This window comes from Cebus imitator, unplaced genomic scaffold (assembly GCF_001604975.1).
Source record: "Cebus imitator isolate Cc_AM_T3 unplaced genomic scaffold, Cebus_imitator-1.0 Scaffold668, whole genome shotgun sequence".
Classification (NCBI taxonomy): domain Eukaryota; kingdom Metazoa; phylum Chordata; class Mammalia; order Primates; family Cebidae; genus Cebus; species Cebus imitator.
Window position 1 is genome coordinate 292,727 of NW_016107983.1, and position 12,630 is coordinate 305,356.

The 12,630-nt window shown below is 45.0% G+C and overlaps 1 protein-coding gene and 1 pseudogene across 5 annotated transcripts in view; one reads left to right on the forward strand and one right to left on the reverse strand.

Annotated features, from left to right (window-relative positions):
• Positions 1 to 6,967, reverse strand: part of LOC108295921 — a 21,183-nt pseudogene extending 14,216 nt beyond the window's left edge.
• Positions 1 to 12,630, forward strand: part of COL23A1 (collagen type XXIII alpha 1 chain) — a 356,236-nt gene that overhangs the window by 102,367 nt on the left and 241,239 nt on the right. The gene's annotated exons all lie outside the window — the stretch shown is intronic.

A 12,630-nucleotide genomic window follows, 5' to 3' on the forward strand; every position in this document is an offset into this window, starting at 1 on the left:
GGGTTTCACCATGTTGACCAGGATGGTCTCGATCTCTTGACCTTGTGATCCACCCGCCTCGGCCTCCCAAAGTGCTGGGATTACAGGCTTGAGCCACCGCGCCCGGCCATGGAGTACATTTTTATACAGTTCAGTAATTTTTTTTTTTTTAGATCAGATTGTCAGAGCCATGAGCAAAATCCTCTAAATTTATTTGTCTATTCAACCCACATTTTATTGGATGGCCACTTTGCTGGGCACTGGGGTTCTTAGCCAGAACCTAACATGTAAGGGACACTTCCTATGTGATAGACTCTTTACAAATATAGCCTCTTATTTCTTTCTTATCAGAAAGAAAGAAACCATCGTGACAGTTTCGGGAGCCATACATACCAGTCATATAAAGAGTCATAATGTCACATGGTCACTGCTAATGGTCTCTTGCATGCAGTTCCTAGGATGAGGGGACAACTATCTCTGTGGAGTAAATCAGGAAGGGCTTCCCAGAGGGGACCTGGGAGTTGCCCTTTCGGGAGGCCCTGTCTTTGTTCTTTCAACAAACTCCTGCTAGTTTTGTTTAGGGCGTTGTGCCTTGCTTAATTTACAATAGACTTAACATGGACCCCATTGTGTTCTTTCAACAAAGTGCTTTTAGTTTTCTTTGGGGTATTGTGCCTTAATTTTTAATAGATTTAACATTAGAATAATCCCCAAAACAGAAAGGATGAAAACACACTTCTTTTGAAAATCTCGGCCGGGCACGGTGGCTCACGCTTGTAATCCCAGCACTCTGGGAAGCCGAGTCAGGTGAATCACCTGAGGTCAGAGTTCAAGACCAGCCTGACCAACATGGTGAAACCCTGTCTCTACCCAAAATACAAAAATTAACTGGGGGTAGTGGCATGCTCCTATAATCCCAGCTACTCAGGAGGCTGAGGCAGGAGAATTGCTTGAACCCGGGAGGCAGAGGTTGCAGTGAGCCGAGATTGCACCATTGCACTCCAGCCTGGGTGACAACAGCAAAACTCTGTGTCAAAAAAAAAAAAAAAAAAGAAAATCTCTTGCCTAGCACAGAGCTGGTACCCAGTAAAATGTGTTCTGCAATGAAAAGAAACAAGTGGGCCTTGCTAAATATGTGTTTGTATTCTTTTGTGCACTTCCTGATGATAGTTTCACGGTTTTCTTTGATGAGAAGCCCTGTGGCACAGGCTCCACATGCTTTGTGGTAAAGATAGCCACATCGGAGATGGACCCCATAACCTAATGTTGGAGAGAGAAACCCAAATAAAATCCAAGAAAAGGAAAGAGAATAAGCATGGGAGAGGCCTGCATGCCTAGGAATTGAAGCGAAACTTTTCTGAACATGCCTTGTGGTTTTTAGGTTTGACTTGGGAAACATAAACGTTTTTATATAATTATTTGAAAACTTGAATACTTTTTAAAGATTGGAACTCATAATTTTTTCACGTGTCTTCCTATTTCTGAGTTGTAGTCAGTTGAGGTCCTGGAAAGCCAGGAAAGGGGAAGATGTGAGCAGAGAGAATCTAGAAATACTGTGTCTTAAGGGCACGTTGATTCCCTGAGGCCTTTGTTTCTTGGAACTGAATTCTGACAGTGTCTCTCTGGGGATGCCTCTAGCACCAAGCTTCCTGCAAATTCAAGATTTTTTTTTAATTCCTCAGTTTTATATGGCATGTAATGCCTTCTCTGTATAATTATCTCCCCAGTAATTCAAAAGGAGACTCATTTGAAGGAGAATTATGTGAAATTACATGCAAATATTTAACTCTAGTTAGGTATCGCATAACATTGCCTTAAAATGGTCATCAGTGACCTGCTTATTTATCCTATTCACATTTTTAAATTTTGATACAATATACATAACATAAAATTTTTGCCATTTTAGGTGTTTTTTTTTTTTTTTTGAGACAGGGTCTTACTCTGTTGCCCAGGCTGGTATGCAGTGGTATGATCGTAACTCACTGCAGCCTCAACCTCCTGGACTCAAGCGATCCTCCTACCTTGGCCTCCCAAGTAGCTGGGACTGCAGGCATGCACCGCCACACCTAAGTCCATTGTAACCATTTTTTTTTTTTTTTTTTTGAGACGGAGTTTCGCTCTTGTTACCCAGGCTGGAGTGCAATGGCGCGATCTCGGCTCACCGCAACCTCCGCCTCCTGGGTTCAGGCAATTCTCCTGCCTCAGCCTCCTGAGTAGCTGGGATTACAGGCACACGCCACCATGCCCAGCTAATTTTTTGTATTTTTAGTAGAGACGGGGTTTCACCATGTTGACCAGGATGGTCTCGATCTCTTGACCTTGTGATCCACCCGCCTCGGCCTCCCAAAGTGCTGGGATTACAGGCATGAGCCACCGCGCCCGGCCCCGTTGTAACCATTTTTAAGTGTACAGGGCAGTGGCATTAACCACATTCATATTGTTGTGTAGCCATCACCACCATCCACCTCCAGAACCTTTTTCTTCATCTTCCCTAACTGAAACTCCATACCCATTAAGTGATCATTCCCCAATCCCTTCTTTCCCCAGCCACCATTCTACTTTCTGTCTATACGAGTTTGCCTATTCTTGTTACTTCATGTAGAAGGAATCATAAAATATCTGTCTTTTTGTGTCTGGCTTATTTCAAAAGCACATTAGCTAATATCTCCAAGGTTCTTCCATCTGTCTAGAAGCATATATCAGAACTTCATTTCTGTTTAAGGCTGAATAATATTCCGCTGTATGTATATACCACAATTTGTTATTCATGCATCTGTTGTTGGACAATTGGGTTTTTAACCTTTTGGCTGTTGTAAATACTGCTGCTATGAACATTGGTGTAAAATTATCTGTTTCTTTTGGGAATATGCCTAGGAGTAGAACTTCTGGATCAGATGGTAATTCTATGTCTGACTTTTTGAGGAACTGCCAAATTGGTTTCCACAGCAGCTGCACCATTTTTAATGCCCACCAGTCATGCACCAACTTCCATGAGTCCTCATCCACACTGTTATGTTCCCTCTTTTTAATCATAGCCATACTAATGGATATAAAGTGGAATCTCATGGTTTTCATTTACATTTCCCTAATGACTAATAATATTGAGCATCTTTTCACGCGTTTATTGGGCATTTGTCTACCTTCACCAGGTATAAATGTTTATTTTAGTTCTTTGCCCATTTTTTGATTGGATTGTGTTGGTTTTTTGTTATTGAATTGTCAGAGTTCTTTATATGTTCTGGTTATTAATTACTTATCAGATTATGACTTGCAAATTCTCTAGGTTGTGGTTTGGTTTGTTTGTTTGTTTGTTTTTTTCCTCCCTAAGATGGAGTTTGGCTCTTGTCGCCTCGGCTGGAGTGCAATGGCGTAATCTCAGCTCACTGCAACCTCCGCCTCCCAGGTTCAAGCAATTCTCCTGCCTCAGCCTCTCAAGTAGCTGGGATTACAGGCGTGTGCCACCACGCCCAGCTAATTTTTTGTATTTTTGGTAGAGATGGGGTTTCGCCATGTTGACCAGGCTGGTCTCCAATTCCTGACCTCAGGTGATCCGCCCGCCTCAGCCTCCCAAAGTGCTGGAATTACAGGCATGAGCCACCGTGCCCCACTTTTTACTCTCTCAGTAGTGTCCTCTGATGCACAAAAGTTTTTAATTTTGATGAAGTTGTTTATCTGTTTTTTCTTTTGTTGCATGTGTCATATTTGAGAAATTATTTGCCAAATCCAATGTCATGAACATTTTCCCCTGTTTTTCTTCTAAGAGTTTTATGGTTTTAGCTCTTAAGTTTAGGTCATTGATCTATATGGAGTACTTTTTGTTATGGTCACATTTTTTTCTTCTTTCTTTCACAACACTGAGGGAAAGCTTGTAAGTCACATTTTCTTTCCTTCTTTCTTTCTTTTTTTTGAGACAGAATCTCTGGAATGCAGTAGTGCAATCTCGGCCCACTGCAACCTTCGCCACCTGTGTTCAAGCGATTTTTGTGCCTCAGCCTCCTGAGTAGCTGGGATTACAGGCATGCACTACCACGTCCAGCTAATTTTTTGTATTTTTAATAGATACAGGATTTCACCACATTGGCCAGGCTGGTCTGGAACTCCTGGCCTCAAGTGATCCTCCCACCTCAGCCTTCCAAAGTGCTGGGATGACAGCCGTGAGCCACCGTGCCAGACCAGCCCAGCCCACATTTATTTTTGGTGTTAACAATGTTTCTGGATATCCCTGACATATTATACAAAGATGGATTCACATAGTCCAACCACTTAAACCTGTGAAAAGCAGGCTTTTTGCATCCCTGTTGACTGGATATCTAGAGTAGGTATTGTCCATGACAATTGTATTTTGATTTACCTTGTCCATTTTCTCTGTGAAGTTTCCTTTTGGGTTTGAACTGTTGAAGGCAGCGTAAGGGGGACACCACTGCTGACTGTATTTGAGACAACACAGAGACATGACATTCAAAGCAGGAGGCTGGAAAAGTCTCTGGGGCCATTTTCAATTGTTTATAATGAAAGAATGCTCACAGGCCTGGCGCTTTCCAACTGGATTGCACTGGTATTAGTGGGATCTTGGGATGGGCTTGGGGGTGAAAGATACCAGGTTCAGGAGCTCTGGGAGACTAGGCCCTGTGCCAGTATCCCACTGTCTGAGAACTCCCTTTGCCTCCTGCGGAGGGAAATGGTGAAGACTCTGGGGTGACCGGTGGACCCAGGGCAGCAGGATTAGGGCCTCCAAAGGCTGGATCTGGAACCTGACCTGCCTGAGAGAGGCAGAGTTTTAGTTTAGTTTGGTTTGGAGAACAATCTTTGGATTCCTCCCCCAGCTTCAACAATTATCATCAACTTCCTAATCAGGCTTCATCTATCTCCTCCACCTTTTTAAAAATTTTTCTTTCTGTTTTTTTTTTTCTGAAGTGCAAGCATGTGCCATATAGCAACATGGTGGTCAACAGCAGGCCACGTAGAGGACCTGTGGTCCTCAACAGTTACAATACCATCGTTTTATTGTATCTCTTCTGTGCTTAGATACACACCTACCTACCACTGTGTCTCAGTTGCCTTCTGTCCTCAGCACAGTAACAGGCCGTATAGGTTTGTAGCCATAAGCAGTGGTCTGTGCCACACAGCCTGGGTGTGCAGTAGGCTGTACCATCTAGGCTTGTGTAAGTTCGTTCACTCCGTGGTGTTCGCACAATGACAGTCACCTAAGGACACGTTTCTCAGAATGCTTCCCCGTCATTAAGTGAGGCATGACTATATTTTAACGCAAATCCTAGACACCGTATATTTTACTTAGAAGTATTTTGTTGTTCATCTCTCAAGGATTAGGGCTTTTTTTTTCCTTCCCACATAACCGCAATGTCGTTATCACACCGAAGATTAACATGAATCCCGAATATTACAGAATTTCATTCCAAATTTAGATTTCTCCACTTGTCACTAAAATGTATCGTCTCATTCTGGCATTACCCAGAGTCCCTCTGGCTACTTCTGGGAATGGGTCCTGAGTCCTCTGATCTGAAGGAGCCATGCATCTTTCTGGGGTGTATTAAAGAGCTGTAGACACCTTCAGGGGAGAGCAGCCTTGCAGACCACTGTGGCACACCGGTGACTGGCATCTCCGCAGCAGGCGATGAGAGAAGCTGCCCAGTAGAAGAGGCAGGTGGGACATCAGAGCCTCAGTTCCGGGTTTTTTGCGTTGCATGGTTAGGAGCACAGGTGTGGGAGTGCAGCCAGTGTTCAGGTCCTGGCTCCCAAGCTCCATAGCTGTGCGATTTGGGGCAGGGGGCTTTACCTCTGTGAACCTCCATTTCTTCATTTGTGAAATGGATATGAATAAGGGTACTTGCTTCCTAGGAAATCCTTCACGTAAAGCGTCCAGCGATGTTAAGTATCCATGAATGTTGGCTGTTGTCATCACCACGATCATCGTCATCATCATCATGAGGGTGATTCTTGTGTCCTGATGAAGGTCCTAGGCTGCTGAGATGGGTGCTCTGGCACATGGCTGTCTCCCTGGGCCTCACATGGCCCGGGAAGCCAGGGTGACAAGAAAACTCAGTGTTTTGGAGAGTAGCTCCGCTTCTCACACTGAGGGCATTTTGGAGCCCTGCATGTCACCTAGATCTGTGCTGCTTACCTTTTAGGAGCCAGGATCTCTGTGTCCTTGTCCTCTGGGGAAAGCCTTCTTATAGAGTCTTCTCTGGATCAAGGGGGCACCCAGAAGGCTGTGGTACCCTCAAAAGGCCCATCAGTGTCTTTCCTAGCTACTTTGCTTTAAACCCAAGAATATCTGGCATCGAAGATAAAACAGCTAGCCTCAGGTATTTTTCCCAAATATTAATTGAAAACATTAATTTGATTTCTCTAGACACTCTCTCTGGACACAGGAAAGGATGGGGTGGGGCACAGGAAATGTTTGCTGCCCATCTGGGACCCATTTTAGGGGAGCCCACCCAGATGTTTCCCGGGCTGTGGGCCTCAGTGCTGGCATGGAGGATATTGGAAGGAAAGTGCGCCTTCCAAGTAAAAGGGAGCAGAGCTAGGAAAATCTGCAGGGTCTGGGCAATGAGGAAGTGACATGTAGGTTATGTAAGAAATGACATTATTGTTTTGAGTCCGGAGGCCAGTTCCTCTGCATTAGACTTCTTGTAGCCCCGGGGAACGGTTGTTCCAGTGAGTCCAGGATAACCCTGGGTTGCTTCCTTGGTGTCTCAAACCCTCACTGCATTCTCCTCACCCTCCAGGCATCTTGGCAACCCATTGGTTCTTCTGGCCAAGCCCTGGTGAAGATGGCCTCTTCCCATCTCACATATCAATCTCCTGTACGAAGCTTGGAAGGGGCTTTCATCTCTAATGCTCCAGTGAGGTTCAGGGAGGCCTACCGAGGGGGCCCGCAGGCATCATCGGGCTCAACCGATTGAGATCCTGCAGGACCCCCCAGGCCCAGCCTCTTCCCTGCCTGTTCTCTGCGTGGCTGGAATCCCATGCTCCCTCCTCCCACACCCCAAGGCCTCCCTCAGCTGGCATGAAGGGCCTAGGGGGAGGCTGCCTCTCTGATCATTGGCACCTGCCTTCTCATATCTAGTTTTCTCTAAGGCTTGATTTTCTCATCTGTGAAATGGGGATGATCACTCCTACCTCCCAGGACTCTCACGAGCATCAGAGTGGCAAACTTCACCCATTAGCATCAGCATCCAAAAGAATTCCAGCCTGTGAAGCAAATGACTCGGGCTGTATTTCAGCAAGGGCTTCCTCTTCCCTGAATGGTTTCTGCCTTCTCCAGGGAAAAGAGGAAAGGAAGGAGGGGTATGTTGACAGCTGTACACATCCATGTTTTCACTTGCAGAGGGTTCAGGCTGTTTTGCATTTCTAACACGAACCTTCGGGTATCCTTCAAGGTTTTTGCTTCCTGATTAGGCAACATCCACAGTGATTAACCACTTCTTCCTTTGGGGACAAACTGTCTAAAAGACCCACTGGTGCCTAATAAGGAGCCATGAAAGACACTCTTTGGGGGACATTCTGCTTGTGCTGTCTGCTTTTCATTTAAACAAGACATTTGCTTTCAGGCAAGATGGATTGCTGGGTTACATTGGTGATTCAGTACCCCACATAAATACGGGTAAAACTAGAAGATTTTGTGACTCTGATGAGTCAGGGAAGATCTATTGGCACTTGACAAGCCTCTCTGCCTCTGCCGTAGCGTGAATCGATGCCTTCCCCAAACCCCGGTCGCCATTTCTCCTGCTCTGAGCTTTGTGAGCCCCAAGATGACTGAATGGTTTGGTTGTTTTCTGAATCCTTGGGTTGCCTAGGAAACAACTTCTTCCAGTAAATAGAAATAAAAGTGCTTAAAAGTAATGTCAACAGCCACAATCTCTCAGCCTTTTATGGCTCCTTGCTGTTAAGATGATGCAGTTCCAGCCATCATTGCTTACAGAACCCATACAATAGCCCCTGAGGATATCTGAGCCCCTGAGAATATCTGAAGCCACATATTCTGTTAACCTCACTATAGGGATGGGCAAAGTGAGGCCAGAGGAGTTGGGTAACCTAGGTAGAAAACACCAAAGCTAAGATTGGAATCCAGACTTTCTGACACTTTGGATTCAAACCTTGGCTCTACCACTTTATATTTAGAATCTCAGAGAAGTAGTTGAAGTCATGTGAGCCTTAGTTTTCTCATCTGCATAACAGAGATGTTAATTATGTCTGAACTGAATGGAGGATTTGATGAAATTGCACGAGAAGGCCCATAGCATGGGGGCTGGCACAGAGCCGATGGGCCCTGGCCCTGCCTCTGTTCTTGCCAAAGCGGCCCCACCCATGTTGTTGACAGGCACACACCAGGCACATCCAGGGCCCTCGTGTAGTTCACAGAATGCTGCTGATTACAGCACCACAGTGGAAGAGGAGCGTGGCAGGCAGAATCTAAGATACCCTGGAGATTCCTGCCCCCGGCACACACGCTTTATATTCTCTTCCCGTGAGTGTAGGCAGGTCCTGCGGATGTGATGGGATATTACTCCCATGATTATGTTACATCATATAGAAAAGAGATTTTGCCATTTGTTCCATGAAAGGGTAAAATGGCCCCCAAATGCCAAAGGAACCAAAAACACAAAGGAGGCACACAAATCCAGATTGTCAGTAAAAGGTGACTTATTGGGGAACTTACAGACAGAAGCGTGGTCTTGAGTGGCTGCAGGACAGGTAGATCTCCACACTGTCACTCACCAGAGCCAGGGCTCTTATATGACTAGGAAAGGGAGACGATGGGAGGCCGCCCTCCAGAACGGGTAGGCACACTTGTGTGTGCCACTTCCTATTCTGACGCCTATTATCTGTGGAGTAGCATCAAGGTTGACATGTTCTTACACTAGGGACAGTAAACAAAGTAGAAATCAGGGGGCATTCGCAGGACTGGGGCTAATCAGAGTTCAACATGGCAGATTAGTGTCCAAGATGGAGTCCCTGTTGTGTTCACACCAATTGTAATTAAGGTCACTAATCAGTTGACTTCAAGTTTTCTAAAAGGCGGATTATTCTGAATGGGCCTGACCTAGTCACATTAATCCTTTAATTCTGGATCTAAAGATCAGAGACAGATGTCCGAGGAATTCACAGCATGAGAGGCTTTCAGAGAGATCCTCCTAGCCAGGAGCTGTGGGCAGCCTCCAGGAGGTAAGAGCGGCCCCCAGCCAACCAGCAAGAAAAGGGGGCCTCTGTCCTACAACTGCAAGGAACTGAATTCTGCCAACAACCACAAAAGTTTCAAAGACGCTTCTGAGCTCCAACAAGGAGCATAGCCCTGCCGGCACCAAGATTTCAGCCTCATGAGACCCTGAGCGTAGACTTGTGACCTGTAGAAACTGCGAGTTAAGCTTTAAGCTGCTGAGTTTATGGCAACTTGTTGTGCAGCAACAGAAAACTAACACAACAGGCAAGGCCACTATTGGGCAATTGTATGCATTTGATATTGCTGCAAACAAATTACTATAAAACATAATGGCTTACATAGCAAGCATTTATTATCTGCTAGTTTCTAAGAGTCAGGAGTACAGGCACAGTGGCTCAGCACCTCTGCTTCGGGGTCTCTGCCTGTACCCCCTTCACCAAATGTCCCCATGACTCATCCCTTCATTTTGGTTTCTGCTCCAGTGTCATCTTTGCCAAGAGGCCCTCCTGGACACGCCAGCACTGATCACTCTCTGTCTCCCTTACGGCCACTTAGTTTTGTTTTCAAGGCACTTGTTACGGGTTAAATTGTGTCCCCCCAAAAGATGTGTTGAAGTCCTAACCCCCGTTACATGTGAATATGACCTCACTTGGAAAGAATGTCTTTGCAGAGGTCATCAAGGTAAGATGAAGCTGTACTGGATTAGGGTGGGCCCTAATCCAGTGATTGGTGTCCATATAACACAAGAGAAATTTAAACACAGAGGCAGATCTGCAAGAAGAATGCTGCTATTTGATAATGAAGGCAGAAATTGCAGCGATGCATCTACAAAGCCAAGGAATGGCAGGGATTGCTGGCAGCCACAGAAGGTAGGAGAGGGCAAGGAAGGACTCTCCCCTATCACCTTCCGAGGGAGCGGGGCCCTGCCCATGCCTCGATTTTGGACTCTGTCCTCCAGAACAGTGAGACAGTAAATTTCTGTTGCATTAAGCCAGAAAACGAATACAGTGCTTATTACTCTCCTCTTCTGTCTCCTGTTCTATCTAGTTTACGGTTTATAATCTGTGTCCACCGCTGGAATGCAAGTTTCTTGGGAGCAATTGAGTTTCCTTTGTTTGCTTTGGAATCCCCTATACCTAAACTGCTGCCTGGAAAAGGACTCAATAAAAATGTGCTGAGTGAATTGATGAATATTTATTTAGTAAAAACGTGTCCAAATGTAAATCCTCCATGTACCACATTCCTCTACAGTTAGAAGGGTTAAGAAAGAAATATAGCAAGTTCAGTGATTTGTTTCAACACGAATTTTTTTTGACATCTCACAAGGAGAGAGAAGATACTGAGTTTTAGGAAGAAATATTTTCAATAAAAACCTCAAAATGAAATCCAATAAATTAATTATTTAGTTATGAGTAAGACCAAGGAAAAGGACCTTTTAAAATTTATTTTATGTGTAACCCACTACTATATTATCATAAAATATTTGGGAACTAAATTGCACTGACTGCATGTTTTTAGAGCAGGTCATAGTTCACTGAACACCAGGAAAGAAGAACTAGGCAGGATAACCCTTAAAATCAACTATGGGAGAAACTGAGACAAAATTCTGGCTTTCTGAGGCTCCTTTGAGAATCTGGTGCAAGCCAAGGACTCAGACAGAAGTACCCATTCATGAGAAATCACTCATGTAATGTAAGGGTTGTGAAGACTTCCTGCAGCCCAGATTAAGAACTCTTGTTCTGGAGAATGTTTCAAAGTAACTCCATGTTCCTTGCTATGACCACCCTCAGTTCTCCTGCTGAAGTCTGCTTTCCTGGGGCAGGGGTGCACGGCAGGTTGGGGGAGATGAGGGGGGTACAGTGTGTCTACATGAAAGCTCAGTACAGTTTCTTTAGGTTGCAGAGGGAAATTAACTCATTTAAACACAAAATTAATAATCTGGTCTGGTTGTTCAGCATCTTTCTTTCAATGCTTTCAAAGTGCTTCTTTTTAAAGCAATCATAAAGAAAACCCCATGGGGTGCTGGATGGGAGCGTAAGCATTAGTGAGAGGCCCACTCAGTGAGGTTTTGGGAGTGCAGGGGTTCGCTAGGGTAAGGCTGATCATAGGTGAAGTTGGAAGGAAGAGTAGAAACAATATAGTCAGTCATCCCTCGATGTCTTCAGGAGATTGGTTCCAGGACCCCCCGCATAGGTACCAAAATCACAGATGCTCAGATCCCTTATATAAAGTGGCATTGTATAATCCCAGCACTCAGGGAGGCTGAAGTGGATAGATCGCTTGAGCCCAGGAGTTCGAGACCAGCCTGGGAAACATGACAAAAACCCCATCTTTACAAAAAATACAAAAAAAAAAAAATTAGCTGAATGTGGTGGCTTATGCCTGTTGTTCCAGCTATTCTGGAGGCTGAGGTGGGAGGGTTGCTTGGGCCTGGGAGGTCGAGGCTGTAGTGAGCTGTGATAGTGCCACCGCACTCTATCTAGCCTGGGCGACAGAGTGAAACCCTGTCTCTAAAAAAATAAAGTCAAATGATGTGGCACTCTCATGTGACCAAAGTACATCCTCCCACATACTTTAAGTCTTGAGATTACTTATAATACCTGATACAACATGAAAGCTATGTAAATGTTGTTCTACTGTATTTTTATGTGTATGACTTTTTATTGTATTGTGATTTTTATTATGATTTTTTGGGGGGACAGGACAGAGTCTTGCTGTGTCACCCAGTCTGGAGTGCAGCGGCACAATCACAGCTCACTGCAACATTGACCTCCTGGGCTCAAGTGATCCTCCTGCCTCAGCCTCCTGAATAGCGAGGATCACAGGCACATGTGACCACACCCAGCTAATTTTTTAATTTTGTAGAGACAAAGTCTCACCATGTTGCCCAGGCTGGTCTTGAACTTCTAAGCTCAAGAAATCCTTCTGCCTCAGCCTCCCAAAGTGTTGGGATTACAGATATGAGGTGCTGTGCCCTGTGTGTGTGTGTTTTTAAAATATTTTCAATCTGCTGTTGGTTGAGACCATGGATATGGAGGGCTGACTACTGGATTTTGGATCAAGCTCAAAATCCCAGCTTTTCCACTGACAACCTACTTGATGGGAAGTTACTTAACCAGCCTGAGCCTCAGATTTCCCACTACAAAATGGGAAAAATAACACTTACCTTTAAGGGGTGGAAATTAGGACTGATGCATTGTGAGCACCTGGCACAGAAGTGCTCTGTGGATGCTGTAGCTGTTGCTGCTGCAGCCATTGTTAATATTATTAATATTGACAGTACCTTACATTTCATAATGTCTAACCCATATCTGACAGTGCATCAGAAATATCTGGGAAGCATTTAAGAAAAATTATTGAGCCCCACCCAAGAACTCTGGAATCAGACTTTCTTGGAGTAGGGCCCAAGTATGCTGGCATCCCACTTTCCCCTCCAGATGTGCCCCACACCCTTGTCCACCTGCTCTGGA